We start from the raw sequence: 15,779 nt of genomic DNA on the forward strand, positions 1-15,779 counted from the left end.
GGAAGGGAGGGAGGGAAAAAAGAAGGAAGGAAAAAGGAAGAGAGGGTAAGAGAGAGAGAGGGAAAGAGGGATGGAGAAAAAAGGAAGGGATGGAGAAAAAGGGAGGGAGAGAGGAAGGAAGGAAGGAGGAAAAAAGGAAGAGAGGGTAGGAAGGAGAGAGGGAAAGAGGGAGAGAGGGAGGGAGGGAAGATATAAGGGAGGGAGAAAGGGAAGGAAGGGAGGAAAAGAGGAATGGATTCCTTCATGTTTTCTTGAAGAAAATCAACATTCTGAATACAGTGAGTTTTCTGTTTTATACTTACAGTACTAATACTGGAACTCCACATGCTAAGTAAAAAAAATTGCAAGGTTATGGGCCCAATAAAAGAGCATAATCAAACCAGTCAGTGGTTGGTAAATGAATAAATGGAGTATTGATGTGGAATCTATAGGGCCTGAAGGATTTTTCTTTTAAAATAAAACATGCATCTTTTCTTTTTGATAAATTGTTGTGTGGAATCATTTCATAATTATTTTTTAAATACTCAACATCCTACAGCATTTTACCTTACAACTTCTCTCTACCTATTCTGTATAATATGTACCAATATTAAATCATAACATAAAATAAAGTATTTTTTCAAATATATATTGAAACAGGCTTGGAAATTTGTAGAAAGAAACTGATATCAGCATTTACAAATGTACAATTTTAGCTCCAAATGAAGTAGTGAGAAAGAAAGATTAATTTGTGCTTTAAAAACATGGCACAAACATCCTAGCTAAACTGACCTACTTGCTGATTCCCTGTACCTGATATTCATCTCTTTTCTCTGTACCTTTTACATAGCCAATCTTCCAAGCCTTCCTCATCTCTCATTACCTTTTTTTTTAAACCTTACCTTCTGTCTTGGAGTCATTACTAAGTATTGGTTCCAAGACAGAAGAGTGGTGAGGGTTAGGCAATAAGGGTCAAGTGACTTGCCCAGGGTCACACAGCTAGGAAGTTTCTGAGGCCAGATTTGAATCTAGGACTTTCTGTCTCTAGGCCTGGCTCTCAATCCACTGAGCCACTCAGCTTCCCCCTCATTACCTCCTGAAACTCCCAACTTTCTTCAGTTTTTTGTTCAGAATCTTGTTCCTTCCCACCCCAAATTCCTGCTCTTTGCACTTATATTTGCATATATCTTGCATTAACTAGTATGTAGCCATGTTGTTCCCCACAAATAGAATGTAATTGCCTGAAGGACAGTGATTGCTTTCCTTTTTTTCTTTATATAAACTCTGCCTAACACAGTGCCTGGTACATAGTAGGTGTAAAATAAAGACTTTTTGAAAAAAAATTACATTCATCATTAATGGCAGTAAAAAATATTTAGGAATTGCATTCATCCAAAATTAGAGTGAGATACCTGGGATGTTGGTGGGTTCTGATTCAATGGAACCTTGGAATAAAGCATAGTTGGCCATTTGTTAGGTATGTTGTAGATAAGTCTACTGTGAGGTCAGATAAGGTTGCCCATGAGATTTCTTCTGACACTGAAATTATGGTTCTTGGAAGGATCCTACATGTAGGGCTTTGGGAGGAGGGAAAAGATCTAGTCTAGCAAGGAGAAAAGAATCAATCTTCCTGGCAATGGCAGAACTAGATAAAAAAAAATCCAGCATTCAGAATCTACTTCAGGTGATTTGTCAGAAAATGGGCAGATTGAGAGGTGAGTTGAGTTCTTAGGAATGATGCAGGGCATTCAGAAATACTTCTATAATGGATGAAGGAGATGTCAACATTTGAGATTAATAGTTAGTTGGGGGACCTCAGTGGAAAGAATTCTTCGCAACTAGAGTTCATTCAGAAATAAGGACAGACTGTCTCCAGCTATAGAAAGAAGATTTAAGGTGGTATCCCAAGATGACCAAATTCAAGTATGGTCTAGGCAATCCCTTGCCACAGTCCAATGGTCCCAATGTCCTATGCTTAGTTCTACCTCCTGAATCTAACTAGAACATGTCTAATTTATATTTAAAATGAATACACTTAGAAAAAAAAGGGAAGATCTGTATGTCCAAAGAGAAGTAAAGAGGATCAGGAGTATAATCTACATAGTGGCAGCAATATCAGAAGGAAAATCACCTGTGACACTTCTATGATCCACCATAGCTCCACAGGACTCATGAAATACACAATCCATCTCTCAATAGAGAACAGATAGACTCACTTAAGATGAAGACTGAAGCATGTTTCCCCTTAATTTTTCTTGCTTTTTTTTTCAAAATGTGGCTAATATGGAGAGCTACATATGTGTAATGGGTATCACTTTCTGGCTTTCTCGGATGGGTTGGGAGGAGGTCAAGGGAAGGAGAAGATGTGGAACTAAAAATAAAAATAAAAGTTTGATTTAAAAAGTGGCCTTCGACTACTTGACAGCATGTCTTTCCCAAATCTTTTCTTCTGCTTAATATGCCCAGTTCTTTGAAAGATCCTTATATGTGTGGGGTAGCCAGGTGTGCTGTAGCTAGAGCACAAGACCTGGAGTTAGGAAGGCTCATCTTCCTGAGTTCAAATATGAACTCAGACACTTAATAGATGCATGATCCTGGACAAGTCACTTAATCTCATTTGCCTCAGTTTCCTCATCTTTAAAATGAGCTAGAGAAGGATATGGCAAACCACTGCCAAAGAAACCTCTAAGGAGGGTCGTGAAGAATCAGATATGGCTTAAATAACTCAACAATAATAACTCAAAAAATGACATGAGTTCAAAAACCTTCTATATCATGGTTTCCCTCCTTTGGAGAATCTTCCCACATTATCACTAGTCTTTGTGAAACATGGCATGTCAATCTAAACACAATACTCCTGTTATCATCTGAACAGAACAGAGGCCAGTAGGGCAATCACTTCCTTATCCTTAGAGGCTATGCCCAAGACTACAAAATACTTCTTATACAAAATATCTTGACATGGAGTTTGTAACCCCAATTCTCAATTGTTGACTTATCTAAACCAAGGGACTTGCATAGGGCCCTTAGGAGACTAGTCCTCTTAACCTTGTCCTCTGCTAGTAATCCACTCACGGCCCTATCCGGGTGGAGGGGGTGGTCCTCAGCCACTGGTTATATTTGGTTCCTTCCTGCTATTTCTCCTTACCTCAAAGTAAATTATTTGTTGCCTTCTCCTTTAGAATATGAACTCCTTAGCTTGATTTTGCCATTGGCACGATTGTTGAGATCTTTCTTTGCCTCCCCATTGCCCTCGTGGGGTGTTTGGTACACAGTAAATGCTTAATAAATGTTGTAGATAGATTGTTGCTTTGTCTTCTTGTTTTGTCATTCTGTTCTGTTTTATCAAGCATCATTTTAAAAGAATTGATGACAAAATATTATTCTATCCTCTTCTCCATCACTCAAATCCATGGGAAAGGCTACTTCTCCATAATAACAGAAGCCACCTATTAGATGAGCATATGTAGAGAGGATTATTTGCTGCTCCCCAGTTCCTTCATGTGTGCGTAATGGATAATGTGCTTTAAAAATACATCTACCAAACTCTGCATTTTCTGCAGGGTGTGATTACATGAATAATCTTGTCAGAAGAAAGCAGATGCTCCCTCTACCGCCCCACTCCTCCACCCTCCACCTCTGATCTTCCCACCCCCACTGAACCTACCTCTTCTCCCCAGCCATCATTTGCTTATCTGAGTTGCCAAATAGGAGATGAAGCCAAAGGAGGGAGTCAATCTGTGAATGATAAAATGCACCAGCAGCATCAATGAAACATCTGCATGAGTTTTTCTCATTTTTTCTCCACAAGTCCCTCCTCATGTCTACCTGTTCGCCTTTTTCTAGACTTCTAAATATGGCTCAGAAGCTGTATTCTCTAGGAGGCCTTCGCACATCCTCCCAATTCTTAGTGCTCTTGGAAATCACTGTGTGAACTTTACATATACTTTGCACTTCCTTATCTGACATATGTCTGTTGATGGCCTGATTAAAAACCTATTTAGCAGGTATGGGGTATTCTGGGAGGACTAACACCTCTGGTGGGAGGGCTTGCCGAGTCCTTTTCAGGGCTGCTCATCCACCTTTGGTGCCCACCTATCACTCACTTTTCACCTGTGGCTCTAAGAAGCTATAGCATGCGCAATGGCCACACACTGGCAAAACCATCTTGGTAGATGGACTAAAACAGGTTGTGGATAAACAACAGGTCTCAGACCCATTGGTGAGTTAGAAGGATGTCTACCCCAAGCATAGGAAGACTTCCCTTGGCAGAATGGGTGGATGAGAACAACTTGTTCCAAAGGCCAGGAAGGCAACTGAAGCGGGCACTGTGGAACACCTACAGCTTGGTCAGACATCAAAGCCAAAGACGTCCATCTCATCCCAGGCCATTGCCAGTTGTCCTGACTTTTGTCTTTCCAGTGAACTTCAATAACTAAGAGAAAGGGGGAGACCTACATTTTTGTGCTACTCTGTCTCACTTAAATCCAACTCACGCACAAATCAGAATATTACCCTGGGATGTCATTGGTCCTCTTCGAAAACGAAGGATGAATAACAACATCTGTTTATCTCTTATAGCCTTCCAGGTAAATGTAAGTTCCTAAAGACCAGGAACTAATTTTTTAGTGTGTCTTTATATCCCCAAGGCCTAGTGCCATGCACACAAGCATTCCTTAATAAATATTCATCAAATAAAATGGAACGGAATGGAACTTAATAAAAAATATTAAAATGTAACTTAATGGAAATGCTAATTCCAATCTCCTTATCTCATAATTACTCTCTCATTATGTTTGGAAGCTCACTGGAGGAGCTATACCTAATCTATTAATTTCCATCATTCAAGAGCTGTATGTCCTTGGGTAAGGTATTTATTCTCTCTGAGCCTCAGTTACCTTCTCCAGAAAATAAAGTGATTAGACTAGAGGATTTCTGAAACCCCTTCCATCTCTGAAATTCATAATGTAGTGGAAGAAACAGTAATTTTAGAATCAGAAGACCAAGGTTATAGGCAGATGGAGCAGTGGATAAAGCCAGACCTGAAATCAGGACTATCTCAGTTCAAATCTGACCTCTGTAGCTATGTAAATACTAAGCAGATCATCTCATCACTATCTGTCTCAGTTTCCTCATCTGTAAAAGGCGGGTAATAATAGCACCTACATCCCAAAGCTGTTATGAGGATAAAATTAGATAATATTTATAAAGTGATTTCTACTAATAACACCATTTAAAGCACTCTATAAATGCCATTTTATATATTATAACTATATATATTTAGCTTATATCTATTATTAGGTCTTCTTATTTCTTACTAGTTGTATGACCTTAGACAACTCATTTCACCTATTTAAATTTCAAATTTCTCAGCTATAAAAAGGAGAAGCTTTAATTGAATGACCTTAAATTCCTTATTAGTTCATGACTCTAGAAAGAAAATTATTTAAGCAATAATATTGGGCTCATATTTTAGATTTTCCAATGGACATAATTGTAGACTGCTGATAGGTTCAAAATAATACACAAGGACATTTTGCCTTCTCCTTTATTCAACTAGATTTGAAGTCCTTGAGGGCAAAGACTATCTTGCTTTTTCTTTTCTATATCCTCAAAGCTTAGCACAATCCTGGTAGATAGTTGTTGTTTGGTCATTTCAGTCATGTCTGACTCTTCATGACTCCATTTGGGGTTTTCTTGCCAAAGATATGGGAGTGATTTAGTCATTTCCTTTTTGAGATCAATTAAGAGATGCTGAAACTAAGGCAAATAGGGTTAATTGACTTTCCCAGGGTCACACAATTAGTAAGGCCAGATTTGACATCAGGTCTTCCTGACAGCATGCCCAGGGCTCTATCCATTTCACCACTTAATTGCCCTTGGCACATAATAGGTACTGAAAAAATATTAGTTGACTGACTGATTTGAGTGATAGTTAGAGATCTAAAGAGATGCATCCAGCCAGCAGGGAATGAAATGGCCAGTACTGAATTGGGTTTGTGCGATCATTCATCTTTAGTTATCCTATTCAAGGTAAGAGGACTATTCCAATTTCAAAATCACACAGAACCTAAGGGTCTTTCATAGCTCTTTGGAAGGAACACCTCTTAGCCATGTTGTTTTTGATATTCACAACACTAAAATGTCAGAACCTGGCATAGAGTTGACATTTAATGGTTGACTTGACTGGGGAATCAGAAAAGGTCTCACATAGACTATGATGTTTCAGTTATTCTCTGAAAGAAACTAAAATTAAAGGATAGATCACGCATAGATCTCAGAGCTGGGAGATCATCTACTGGAAGTCATTCCAAACCAAGCATCAATATCTTTACAGCTAAGAGCTCAAGCTCCCCATGAAGACTTCTATCAAACCCACGACCTCCTGGTGAGGACATTCTACTCTTCAATAAGTCCCTTTTTACAAGATGTTTTGTTTTCATTAGTTTTACTTTCTCTGCTTTCAAACTTAACTCTAACTCTACAATTTTCACCCACTCACTGTTCCTAGTTCTATCCTTTGAGAATAAGTGTAATCCATCTTTTACATGGCAGTCTTTCAGATATTTGAAGATAATTATCAAGAACTCCCTCAAGCCTTCTCTTTTCCAGGAAAAAGAGCCCCAGTTCCTTCAAGTAATTCTCATTTGGCACAATCACAAGATCCTTCACCATTCTGGCCATCTTCCTAGGGAGACTCCCCAGCTGATTCATGCACTTGTTGAAATGAAGGATATCTTGACAATGCCTTTTGCTACTGCTACAGAAAACTAAAATGATAGAGGCTGATTAAAGTTAGTGAAGAGAAAGTTTTGAATTGTCTACCATACCTCAGCATCTAAAATTAAAGGCCATTCTAAAAGGCCCTCCTATTTTCTGTTTCATTGCCTGTGAAGAAATAAAAATGAAGATTCACAGCCAAGCTATGCCCTTTAGCTAATAATCTCAGCAGAGATGTAGTGGACATTAAATACATAATTGCATGTGGAAACTACTGGGTGAGATTTGTGATCATTATAGCAATAAATGAAATAAATGATTGCTTTAGGCACCCCAGATCCAGCCAACCACTGACTTATCTGCATGAGACAGGATCATTCTTGAAAATTAAAGAGTTAGCATTGACCCAGAACATTTCCTATTTTTAAAATTTCTGCTGATGAAGATTCCATCTTATTCCTTGAGAGTGGTTTTTAATGATTCATAGGAATTCAAACAAAATCATGGTTCTTATTTCCTGCTCCAATTTGAACTTTCTATCTTGAGAGTATATGTTCAAAGACCTTCTCATCACATAATCATATGATTCTTTGGAACAATAAAGCTAGAAAAAAATTTCTATGTCCAGATTTCTTCTGTCTCCAAAATGGAGAGTACTCCCTCAGAAGATGTATTTTGGAGATATCAAATGCTCATTTGTGGTAGACATTATACTGAATCTCTTTCTTACTCTAAAATCTCCTGATTATATTATATAGATGAGGAAAGTGGAGTCCAATGATGAAGAATTAATTACCCAAGACGTAATTGGAATCTTGTGTCTTTGAGCTACATTACCCAGGAGCCCACTCACTTCTTGTCATTGCATGCTGATGTAGACAGGAGATAAATTGGGTGGAGTTCCGTGTCTAGCTCTCTTTCTTTCCTGGCTTTGATGGAGTGGGCCATTTTTGAGCAGGTAGATTAGCCATGGGAACATGGTTTTATTTTGTTAGATAATTACCTTTTTATTCCTTTTCTTCAAGTGATTATTAAAAAATTTTATTAAAATATAACATTTGAAGTTAGTGTATATCAATTTTAATTTTTACATCATTGGCAACCACAAAGGGATAAAAGAATTCTCAATTTTTTTAAGATAGCCTAGATAAATTTTGCAATACCTAGTCACTGTCAGCATTATGTCTAGAATACAGATCTCCTGCATCCTGGCTTACATTTTTGCTTATTCTACTACATTGCTCTATGTGTCCTTTATGGGGTTTTATTAAGGACATAATTAGATGCAACATATCATATAATCCTTAAAGTGCTATTAAATATGCCAAAATAAGAGAAGAGGAGATAAAATATAATCTTCATTAAACTGTACTAGGTATATGAAATGATAAGGAAGAACTGGGACAACTGAATATCAACAAGGAGAGCTCTCAATAGGAGCATGACAGTCCTAACAGAGTCAGTCAACCTCTTGCTTCCACTCATTCATCTATGCTAGGGGTATATAAGATGTTCAGAGAAGACTAGCATCTCTAGTGTGAGGGCTTACTGAGCTCTTTTCAAGGCTGCTTTCTCCCTTTGGTGTCCATCTGCCATCCAGTCCTCACTTGTGTCTCCAAGAAGCTTTAACATGTGCAGCAACCACATCCTGGTAAACCATCTTGGTAAGTGGGCTCAACCAAGTTGAGGGTAACCCACAGGCCTCAAACCCATCAATGAATTAAGGGGGTATAAGCTTCAGGCATGCAAAGACACCCCCCCAAGAGAAAGGAAAAAATGAGAACATTTTGTTCCAATGGCCACGAAGGCAACAGAAGCAGGAGTTGTGGAATACCTAGAGCTTGGTCAGACATCAAAGATGCCAAGGTCATTGACTGCATCCTAAGCAATCACCAGTCATTTTGGCTTTTGTTTTGTCACTGCACATGGATGACCCTGGAAGAGAGAGTCAGACTAAAGATGTTCTTATTATTCTCAATTATGGATGAGCAAACTGAAGTTCCCATAATGTTTAATGACTTGTCTAGAGTCACACAGCTAGAAAATATTCAAAACAGGAAGGCAGCCAATGCAAGTCAGAGTATCCTCTGGAGATGCTTTGGTCTACTCTTTCAACTGTCCATATCTGGAGCTATTCAAAATTCATTGTCACAAATGTAAGTTAAGAAAATCTGACTTAAGGTAAGAAAATTCCTTGTAATTCTAATTTAATCCATAAAGGGGACATTTTGTCTTCGATATTTTTCCTGAGGATTCTGACAAAAGCAAAACAAAACAGGAATTTTGTGAGGATTTGGTACTTGCCAGTTTCATTTTTTCCCCATGATATGTTAGGCTTACTAATGTAGATAGATAAGAAAAAAGTATAAAGGGTGAGGTTAGCACTCTACTCTCCTGATCCACATTCCCACTTAATTAGGTAGATAGACAGTAATTAGTAGATAGATTCAGAAATAGATTGATGAATGATATAGTACATAGATTGATAGACCAGACAGACAACAACAAAAAATAAAACAAACAGAATCCTGGTTCATGACCTATATTCTCACACTAAACCATGCTATATCCCTACACATAAACTTTTCATCTGCTCATGTATGGATTGATACCTCTATATGTACAATGTCTAGCATAGTTCTTTTCGAAAATTTTCTTAAACTCTTATCTTCTGTTTTAAAATGAATACTATGTATTGGTTCCAAGGCAGAAGAGCAATAAGGGCTAGACAACTGAGGTTAAGTGACTTGTACAGGATCATACAACCAGGGAGTGACTGGGACCAGATTGGAACACAGGACCTCCTGTCCCTAAGCCTAGTCCTCAATCCACTGAACCATCTAACTGCCCCACTAGTATAGTTTTTGATGCATGGGTTATATTTCATAAATGCTTACTACTTTGAATTGAATAGAGTCAAATTGAATTTAAAGTGCTTTGTAAACTTTAAAGTACCTTGTAAATGTTGACTATTGTCATTTAATCAGACAGTCATCTCTATAGTATTCATTTATGTAGGGACCTTGTCATGCATCATCCTCAGGCCATTTACACTGGTACCTAATTATAATCACCCTCAGTAGTATCATCTATAATGAGAAAATCAAACAGAGAATAAAAACAAGGATAATGAAAGCTGAGATATTTATTTATATAAAGCAGTGCAGACATAGTAGCCACCTACAAAATAAATACCATTTGACCAAATCTTTTTACATTATCATATTGGAGTCTCACGAGAATTCTCTAAAATAGATAGGTACCACATTTGGATAGGTACACACAGTGTCTCCAGGCAAGTGAAAAAGCATGGATCAATGGAAAGAACGTAATGACATGTAGATTCAGAGGTCATAGTTTCAAATTTCACCTCTTTTACTTACTGCCTTTGTGACCTTCAGCCAATTATATAACTTCTATAGGCCTCGATTATCTGTAAAATGAGTGGATCGGCTTTTACAATTTCCCTCCAACTCTAAATCTATAATTACATTGCAGATGGCGATGCTCCTTTCTGCTTTGGACAATTTTATTGCCAGAAAGGGGCAGAAATAAAGATGATTGTTAGGAAAACAGTGAGAAAATAGATGTCCCCCCCCAAACAAAACACTTATTTCAAGTAAAAGCAGCCAAATAGGTCTCATTTATGAGGATCTAATTTGCAAATTAAGTTCGAAACCTGAGAAGCCCTAATACAACTATTTGGTGAGTAGAGGACAAATACATTTTGCCTAATTCTGACTTAGCTGACAGGAAAATTGATTTTTGGTTCCTTGACATGAGATAGAAGTGAGTTATTTCACAAGTTACCCATTTGAATTAGTGAAGGCCAGATCTCTGAGTGGGTCAGAATGGACCTTAAAATCAGAATCCCAAGAACCTGACTTCCATTTGTGACTTAGAAAAAGAATAACTAACATGACCTCAGAGCCTGAACTGCTGTCCTCTCTTTAGCAGGGCTGACTAGAAGAAAATAAAGATTTTCTACCTGCTGCTGGGAGCTAAACTGAGCTTAGGGCTCAGAATAAAAAACAAGTTTGTAGCAGAGCTGAGCTGAGCTGAGAACCAAAAGTATTGCATGAAAGCCCATAAAACCTATATAACCTATATCAGACTATCTATCGCCTGGGGGGGGGGGGAAGTGGGGAGGAAGAAGGAGAAAATCTGAATCACAAAATGTCCAAAAACAAGTGTCAAAAATTGTTCCTACATGTAATTGAAAAAAAATTAATTAAAAAAGAAAATAAAGAAAAAATGACTAGATTGGATTGGACGGGGGTGGGGGGGAGTTAATATAGATATCTTAGCTAGTATGTTAAATGAGGAGCTACAGTGTGAGGAGGAGGAGTGTATTCCCCCTAGTGGGATTACCCTAGGGTCCTAATATAGTTATTTGTAATCATTTGGCCTGCCCCTTTAGAAAGTGTCCTTCTGCCAGTAAGAGTAGTATTTGAGACCAAGAGAGATAATGCAGAGAGGAAAATGTGGTCAGGCTCCATAGTCCATGTTTTGCTAATGCTATGCTATGGCTGTAGTTATATGGCTAGTCAATAGTATAATTGGGATTATAAAGCTATTTGTCTCAGGAAGCATATCTAAAAAATATGAGAAGAAATTCCAAAAAGATACATTTAGGTTCAATGTCAAGAAAAACTTCCTACTATTTGGAGGTATCCATAAAAGGTAAAGGGTCCTTGATAGTTAATATAGGTTCAGCAAGGGGGAAGAGTCAAGATGGTGGCTTAGATGCAGCAAAAGTCCAGACCTCTGAAAACCCTTCCACACCAATCAAAAACAAAGCGCTTTGAGGAGACAGAAAACCAAATCTAACAACAAGACAGAGCTGGGGGATCCTCCTGATGGATTCAAATTAAAAGGTACACCCAAAAAAAAAAAAAAGCCTGAATTCCTGAAAAGAAGAAGGAAGGTCCCAGAACCCCTCCCCTACCTACAGTGCTGAGTCTCCAGGGATGGCTGGAATGTCTGGGCAAACAAGGGCTCTAGTACAGAGGGAGTGCCTTGCTGGCACAGCTGTGCCAGGCTCAGGGAGTTGAACACAGGTGGCAGGGAGGCAGCTGGAGGAAAAGCACAGAGAGAGCACCTAGTCATAGCCAAAACACTCCATCTTGCCCCCACCCTTTTCTGGAGGTTTTGGTCTCAAAGCACATCCAGTTATGCAGATCAACTCCACCCTGGCTTAATCTTATCAACAGGGCAGCTAAGAAGTCTTCAGAGGCAGGGAAGCTCCAACACCCCTCCCTTATAAACTGCTCTGAGAGTAGTTTTAAGCACCTACACCTTCAGCTTCTACTGCAGTGCTGCCAACTAGGGAAGATCTGACCTCAGGGTTCATTAATACCATTAGCCTAACCTAGTCAGAACAGAGAAGAAGCCCCTTCAGGACAGAATAGCCCAAACCCACAGATCCAGCAAATAACCAGAGGAGCAAGATTACAGTCAGTTATAGGGGGGAAAGAAGGAAAAAATATGAGTAAACAACAGAAAAAGAAAAAAGAAATTACAATCAACAGCTTCTATGTAGGTAATGAACAGAGAGCAAATGGAACAGAGGAGGACCATGGAACACCAAGAAAAAACACAGAAACTCCAGCAAATTGGACACAGGTTTTGGAAGAACTCAAAATACAATTCAAAAAAACAATTAAGAGAGGCTAAAGACAGTTGGGAAAAGAACTTAAAGAGCAAAGTAAGTCATCTGGAAAAGGAGGTATATGAACTAAAACATGAAAACAGTGCCTGGAAAGCCAGAATTGATCAGCTTGAAAATGAGACAAAGAAGGTGAAAGATGACCTACAAAGAAAATCAAACCGGAAGGAGAAGGATGACCAAAGAGTCAGGGATGAACTTCAATCTTCAAAAATTAGAATCCAACAACTAGAAGCAAATTACTTCACGAGAACAGCAAGAATCTATAAAACAAAATCAAAAGAATGAAAAAATTGAGGAAAATATGAAACACCTCATTGACAAAACCACAGACCATGAAATCAAATCCAGGAGAGAAAATTTAAGAATTGTTGAACTACAAAAGATCATGACAAAAGATAGGTAATATGTTCCCCCTGCTGAAAGGCTTCAAACAAGTGTTAGATGACCAAATGTCATCCAACACTTTTTTAAATATTCAATTATCTTCGAGGTCTCTTACAACTTTGAAGTTCTATGATTCTCAATATATTCCACACTAAATTCAGTACTGTACTTTCTACTTTTCTATATACTTCATATGCATTTGTGAATGTGTGTGTGCTATTTCTTATTATTGAAGGCTCCAGTGTAATCAATATAATAAACTACCAGTAAATCTCCTCTGTTCTATACGTGATGAAATAGAGTTTTGGAATCCTAGAGAAAAAAAAAAGGTCACTTTAGGAAAGTGAGAATTCATCTGGGTAATAAATATAATCCTTCCTTCTCATCTATTGTATAACTGAAGCAGTTCTATGCTCAAAAGATGAGGAGAGGAAGGAAAAGGAGGATGGGTGTAGGATAAGGAAGGAAGGAAGGAAGGAAGGAAGGAAAGGAAGGAAAGAGGGAGGGACAGAGGGATGGAGAAATGAAGGAAGGAAGGAAGAAAAAAGATGAAAGGAAGGGAGGGAGGGAGGAATAAAAGAGAGAAGGGAGGGAGGGAGGAGAGAAGGATGGAGGAGGGAGGGAGGGAGGGAGGAAGGAAGGAAGGAAGGAAGGAAAGAAGGAAAGAAGGAAAGAAGGAAAGGAGAGAGGAGAGAAGGAAGGAATGAAAGGGAGGAGGAAGGGAGGGAGAGAGGACAGAGGGAGGGAGGAAGGAAGGAGGGAAGGAAAGATGGGAGGGAGGGAGGAAGGAAACCAAAGAAAGTTCTTTCCTCCATATACATTAGTGTAAAGTAACTGAACTTCTTCCTCAATAAATCTCTCAACAATTCCCTAACTTTAACACAGCATTACAAAACTTTAAAAGGAACTTTCTTTATCTAGGGTTGTCTCTACAGAGCACCTGAATGAAAAAAAATTTTTAATATTATTATTATTATTATTATTATTATTATTATTATTATTATTATCACCAAGCAACATTCCTCTTAGTTCCTCATAGCATCACAAAATACCTTAATGGTGCACCTCATACTCAACAAGAATCCCATTACAGTATCATGATAGATGATTATCCCTCTGCTTGAAGATCTCCAGTGATTGGGAGTCAATATCTCCTGGGACAACCAATTTAATTTAGGAATGACTTCAACTGTGAGGAAGGGTTTCCTGAAAGATACCTCCATCCACTGTTTTCTAGTTTTAAGATAATATGATCTTTTATATTAAAATATCTATTTGTAACCTATTGTGACAAATGGTATAAGGTGTTGTTTTGACCTAAACCCATTTTTGTTAAACCGCTTTTCAGTTTTTCGAGCAGTTCCTGTGAAATAATGAGTCTTTCCCCAAGTAATTTGTTTTCCTTGCTTATCTGATCTGACCACTGATCTACTTTTCTGTTTTTAAGCCCGTACCAAATAATTTTGATACAAACTGCTTTATATTAAAATCTGTGGTCCAAAAGTGCTATTCCCCTTTCACTCTCATTCTTTATTGCATTCCTTGTGATGCCTGATTATTTATTCTTCCAGGAACTGTCTTTCTCTTCCTTCTAGACACTCACATATTTTCCATCCTCTATTTGAAAACACCCCCTGAATCTTTTTTTTTTCCACCTGGCAGCCTTTATCACCTTACGAGTCGGGTTCTGCATTGACAAATAAGTGTGACTCCCTCTTTCCAGGCACTAATCTCTTGCCAGAAGAAATGAATTGTACTCACATTCCAAATTAACCATGACTAGTGATGAGCTGAAAGATCCTTTGGTTGGGTGCATTGTTTTGTCAAATGTGATAAAGGTGAAGCTGTCTTCCACGACCTTTAGATAGCTGGAAAGGCAGTTGGTAGAGTGAGGTGAAGCCCACAGCTAGAACAAAGGGAAAATTGTAGCTAGTTATCATCTCAGCATTGCACCTGTTGCTGGATTCCTGGTGTTTATCTCCACTTTGCATATACTGCCTAATGACACGTTGCATAGAAAACCGTACATGTTGAAAGACCATAATTATATTGCCCTTCTCTGTGTTTCTGCTCTCCTCTTCCTTCAGCTTGATTTAAATACAGAATGAATTGGAACCCAAATCCATGAGAGCACTTGGCAAATGTTTTCCCAGGATGACAGTGGGAAATAAAAGTGGTGTCTCTGTCAAAGAGTTATCTAGAACATCCATGAAGAGAGATTGGTTCCCAAGAGGGGAAAGAATGTGTTTCATGGAAGTGGTTCATGTCAAATCATTTATTCTTTCTTAATTATTCAATAAAATTTACCACTATTATTTCTTAACATCTGAGCAGTGTGGTGGACTGGTAGAGTCCTCCTTGGAGATCTGTTCAAGTCGCACCTTTCCTGCTTACTGGCTACTTGACATTGGGCAAAGCAATGAAGCTCTCAGTGCCCCCAAAACTTTCTCAAATTATAAATGGAAGATAAATTGTTGACCTGAATTGGTAGGAGTTTCCTTATTGGGATTTTCCTACATTCATTATATCATGGGTTTAAATTTATTTTAAATGTTAAGCACTATGCTAGACTCAGTGAAGACCAACAAAAGGGAAAAAACTCTATCATCAAGGTACTTAAAATATACTGAGATAGAATAACCTATACAGAGGTAAACATCTCTTCCCCAAGTTCTTCTCACTAGATGTCCTCCTGCTGAATGCTTGGACCTCAGACTATGACCTAGAAAACTAACCCTCCTTTTCCAAGTCCAAAACGCCAATTCTGCCTGGGCATCTTTTCCCAACTCCAATTCTGATGACTATCTCATAGGGTCTACTATATCTAGTCAGTTCTAATCATGCTTCACTTTAATCTTTACCATTTTTCCCTCAATTACCCTAGCCCTTCTTCCCTATTTCAAATGCTAGAACCACAAACAAATCAATACTATCATTGCTGATGGAAAAAGTATTTCAGTCTACAATCCTATCCATCTCTGAAGCTTTCCACACCAAAATGACCAGCTCTGACCACCTCTCCCCT

The sequence above is a fragment of the Gracilinanus agilis genome, chromosome 2 (genome assembly GCF_016433145.1).
Source record: "Gracilinanus agilis isolate LMUSP501 chromosome 2, AgileGrace, whole genome shotgun sequence".
NCBI classification, from domain to species: Eukaryota; Metazoa; Chordata; class Mammalia; order Didelphimorphia; family Didelphidae; genus Gracilinanus; species Gracilinanus agilis.